Below are 5,447 nucleotides of genomic sequence, written 5' to 3'. Positions count from 1 at the left end.
GGATATGCTTTTATTTTTTCTATTTCATCTTTTTTCTCATCTGGTGTTTTTTCTTTAGCAACATTTTTTGTTTTCTTTGCAGACCTTAAAAGAAAATAAAGTTGAGTTAGGTCAATATACATTCTAAGAGACTTTTTTTAAAAAAGCCAATGAACATGAAAGAAAAAAAGGATGAATTATATTTTAATTCAAAAGCATAGATTGCTTTACAGTTTTTCTAATTCAACAAACATGAAGTGAACTTTTCTAATGTCTGAAGTTAAGAATAAGTTGAATTATGGCACTGACGCTGCTCTCCAGAAACTTACAGAAGAGTAGAGCAGAGAGACATACTAACAGGTCATTTCAATATTATGTAGTAATACAAGAGCATCATCAGAGCCTGACAGAAAAGACATTCAATCCAGCCTAGGAGGCTAGGGAAAAGTTATAGAGGAAATGACCCCAAAGTCAATTTTTAATGGATAAGGAAGTGTCAGCAACCCAAAGAAGTGAAAACATATGACACAAAATCTAGTACACAAATGCTCTTAGCAGCATTATTCATAACAGCCAAAAAGTAGAAACAACCCAAATATCTATCAACTGATGAATGGATACATAAAATATGATATGTCCATATAACAGAACATTAATCAGCAATTAATAAAAGAATGAAATACTGATCAATGCTACAACATGCATGAACCCTAAAAACATTAAGCTAAGTGAAAGAAGCCAGTCACAAAAGCCCACATATTATTCCATTTACACCAAATATCAAGAATGGGCAAACCTAAGAGACTGAAAAGTAGATGTGGTGATTGTCTAGTGCTAGAAGAGGAGGTTAGGGCACAAGAAGTGAATGCTCACGGGCATGGGGTTTTTTGGGAGAGCAATGAAAATGCTCTAAAACTGATTACAGTGATGGCTGCACAACTGTAAGCGTACTAAAAACCAATGAACTGCATGCTTTAAATTGGTGAACTGTATGATATGTAATTATATTATAGCTTAATAAAGCTGTTATTTAAAAAATAAGAGTCAGGTAAAGAAACAACATAATAAAAAGTACAGAGGCATAAAATAAAATAGTGTAAGAAGGAAGCTATTATAAGTTCTACATGACTAGAGCAGGGTTGGCAAACTTTTTCTGTAAAGGACAGAGAGTAAACGTTTTAGCTTTGTAAGCCATATGTTCTCTGCTGCAATGACTCAACGCTGCCACTGTAGTGCAAATATAGTCGGTAAACAAGATTGGCTCACTCGCCAAAGTTTGCTGACTTCTGAACTAAAACGGTAAAAGAGAAGGCAGGCAAGAGTGGAAGATGAGATTAGAAAAGACAGCATAGGGGGCATCCTCTAGAGGTAATAAGAAGTCACTAAATAGGAGTGACATCTGTATTTTATGCAGAGTATTCCGGCTGCAACATAAGAGATAGATCTGAAGGAAGTAGGATTGAAAACAATTGAGAGTCTGTTCCCTCCCTTTCTTTTCAGAGATATGAGAACCTGAACCAGAGTAGCAACAGTAATAAGACTGGAAAAGATGGCAGATTAGAGAATAATTGTCAAGCTAAATACTGGGCCAAGCACGAGGGCTCACGCCTATAATTCCAGCACCTTGGGAGGCCAAGGAAGGAGGACTGTTTGAGGCCAGGAGTTCAACACCAGCCTGGACAATATAGCAAGACCCTGCCTCTACCAAACTAAAAAAACTAGCTGGGCATGGTGGTACACACCTGTGGTCCCAGCTACTTAGGAGGTTGATTTGGAAGATCACTTGGGCTCAGAAGTCTGAGACTGCAGTGAGCTGTGATTATGCCAGTGCATTCCAGCTAGGTGACAAAGTGAGACCCTGTCTCAAAAAAATAAATAAATAAATATTGAAGATGGGAAAAGGAGAAAATGAGGACTCCAAAATACTTCCTAGGTATCTGGCTTGGGTGACTAGGCATAGAATAGAATCACTAACTAAGATCATAAATAAAGAAGGCAAAACAGGTTTCTGGTGAAGGAGGTAGTCACAGAGATTAGTTCAGTTTGGGGGATACAAAGTTTGAGTATGGGGTCAATTGTATCATTGGTTCCAATTCTTTACCTCCTTTCCATTCAAGCCCCTTGCTAAATGACTTTGCTGTTCCTCCCACTAAAGAGGAGGAGTATATTTCCCAGCCCCTTTATTTGGCCATGTGACTATTTTTGGCTGACAGAATAAAGCAAAGATGACAGTTTCCCTGCTCTATGCTTAGGCCAAAAGAAGTTTCACATGTTTCTACTTTCGTGTTTGCATTTCTGCCATTTTCATTAGAAGAACATGCCTAGGCTAGCTCAAAGGTAGGAGGATGAGAAACATGTGTAACAGAGCTGCCTCCACAGAGCCCCAGGCTACATTAGACAATTCTCAGCTGACCTGCAAACTTACAGATGCACTGCAAGTCCAGCCAAGGTCATCAGAGACATCCATCAAACCCAGCCTATGTCAGCTGACCCATAGATATGTGGGCAATGATAAATAACTGGTTTGTTACATAGCAAAAGCTAACAAGGTGCTTACAAAATATCGAAGAAAATATATTCAACAGGTAATGGCAGATAAGAGTTTGAAGAAATTTCTCAGCATTAATTCAAATCATGCCTATACTCTTCTAACCATAAAAGTTTTACATTAGTGTAATAGTATTCTGGAAAGATGTTCGGGTTCTGTGGTAGTCAGAATAATAATGCATCAAAGAGACCCATATCCTAATTCCCAAATCTTGTAAATATATTACCTTACATGGCAAAAAAAGCAAAAACAAAAACAAAAAACCACGACCTTGCAGACAAGATAAGGTTAAAGACCTTGAGATGGAGAGTTATCCTAGATAATCTATGTGGGCCCAATCTAATCACATGAGTTCTTAAAAGTGAGAGTCTTTTCCCTTTCCCAACTGCATCACACAGAGATGGGAAAATGACACCAGAGAAATTCAAGCAACCAACCATTGCTTTGAAGATGAAGGATGATGAGGGCCATAAGTTAAAGAATGTAGGTGGCCTCTTGAAGCTGGGGATTGCAAGGAAATGGATTATCCCCTAGAGGCTCCAGAAAAAAAAACTGCCAACACCTTGACTTTAGCCCAGTGAGATCCACGTCAGACTGCTCACCTACTGAACTGTGAAATGAAAAACTTGTGTAGTTTTAAGCCTCAAAGTTTCTGGTAATTTGTTGTGGCAGAGATGGTAATTTGTTATGGAAGAAAATGAATATGAGGTCCTATAAAATTGATGTGAAAGAAATGGATGACAATAAAACAATTTTTTTTAAAAAGACCTCAAAAACCAATTCAACGTATAATTCCATTCTCACTTTTAGTACTCAATAAATCCTTACTAACACCACTAATAATAGTACCCTCCCAGCTAATGAGCAATTCAACAGAATATTAGATAATGACAATGCTTATTTGTAATGGGGCACAGGTGTCCTTCTGGACTGATGACAAGTCTAAGCAAGTGCTCAAGTAAATGGATACAACACATCTCAATAGCTACCTTGGAAGTACTCCACAAAATCCTGAAACCTTCCAAACTGGAGAAACCATATTTTTACTTTATATTTAGCAAAGCAGCAGAGAAGCCAACAGAAGGATTTTGGAGAGCCTGTTTTAGGAATAAATTCTCCTATTTAAAATAAACAAAATGTTCTAGCTGTAGCCTCCAGGCTTACTTTACATAAATGCAGAATTCACCACTAAATTTTCAATCACAGTTGAACCTATACATTTAATTTACAATTAATCTGATATTCCCCAAGGCTGAAATATGACTTTTTAAATTAATAAGTATTTGCAAAACTCAATGAAAGTCTGCTGCATAAAGAGACTGAGTTGGGTATATTGCAATTTATTTATACTTTGGACCTTGTTTCACAAAATATTTAAAGTGGTTAAGTGAAAATATTTGTAAACACAAAAAAAGTGTAACATTGTAACATTGATCAAATAGGACTCTCAGGAAAATGCATTCTTAAAAAAAGAACTGCAATTTAACAAATTCCTTCCACAATAATCTAACAGACCTGTCGCCTGTTTTCCATGGCCTTCCAAAATGTAGCTATCTTTATTCGTAAGAATCACATTCAGAAGAACTTTGTTGTTCATGCAATTATATAAAGCTCTATCAGCAACACTTAAATACTGTGATTCTCAGAGAATACAATAAATCCTACTAGAAAGGTTTTTGGGAAGGTAGAGGACAAACACCTGGCAGTCTGAATCAAAGAGAATAGAACTTAGCTGTAGTTACCTAGGTAACTAAATCACACAGATTAAAAGAGTAATAAGAGACTGCAATAACTTTTTCCCTGCCTCATCTGTCTCCTAACTCCAAAAACATGAAATTCCACGGTTATGCCCATAAAATATGATTTTTTTTTTTTTTTTTAAGATGGAGTCTCGTTCTGTTGCCAGGCTGGAGTGCAGTGGTGCCATCAGGGCTCACTGCAACGTCCACTTCCCGGGTTCAAGCATTTCTCCTGCCTCAACCTCCCAAGTAGCTGGGACTACAGGCGCCTGCCACCACACCCAGCTCAGTTTTTCTATTTTTAGTAGAGACAAGGTTTCACCATGTTGGCCAGGATGGTCTCGAACCCCAGACCTTGTGATCTGCTCACCTCGGCCTCCCAAAGTGCTGGGCCTAAAATATGATTTTTAAAAATCAGAGATATAATAAAGTTCACTTTAAGGCCTTTGAAAATCTGTGACCCCAACAGACCCATCCAAGTCTTTCCAAGGCTGAAGAATCCTTTACATTGAGACATTAGTGGGGGGAAATTCGTACAACCTCTGTCAAACTAAAATGAACTAAACAGAACTAAAGAGAAAATGCCTAAGGCATATTAATGGAATGGAAATACTTGGAATTCTTATTTCTTAGTGTAATCACATAAATAAATGCACTAACATCTCTGATGCTGGTTTACTCATTACCTTTTAAACTAAATGCAGAAGTTCTGTTTCCACTTAAAATGTAAAAGCTGGAAAGACCATTAACAATGAGAAAGAGCTTGATAAAATCACAACTTTTCTTGAACCCATGACAGAGTGAGACTGAATGCAAATAACCTGAAATCCAAGCAGAGTCAGTCCCACATTCCAGTTCCCACCACAGTCTCTCTTGTGCCAGAGCACAAAAGGCAAGCAGGTAAGAAACAATCAGCTAAAATTTTAGGACTAGTGTGACAGTATAAACCTCTTGGGAGACCCAGGCATACAGGGAGTTCACACTCAATTCACAGGCCATTTTCCACATACCTCCCACCAGGTGCTCCCAGGAAAGACTGGAGCAAAGCAGAAGATTAGAAGCGCGCCCCCACCCCCACCCCCCGAGGGTTGCAGGCACACAGGAAAAGGCACAGGTAAATACGCACTGTGTCTCACGGTGGAAGGGAGAAAGATAAAAACCTACAACACTTCTACCCACTG

The sequence above is a fragment of the Mandrillus leucophaeus genome, unplaced genomic scaffold (genome assembly GCF_000951045.1).
Source record: "Mandrillus leucophaeus isolate KB7577 unplaced genomic scaffold, Mleu.le_1.0 Scaffold75, whole genome shotgun sequence".
Taxonomy (NCBI): domain Eukaryota; kingdom Metazoa; phylum Chordata; class Mammalia; order Primates; family Cercopithecidae; genus Mandrillus; species Mandrillus leucophaeus.
This window is presented reverse-complemented; position numbering follows the sequence as displayed.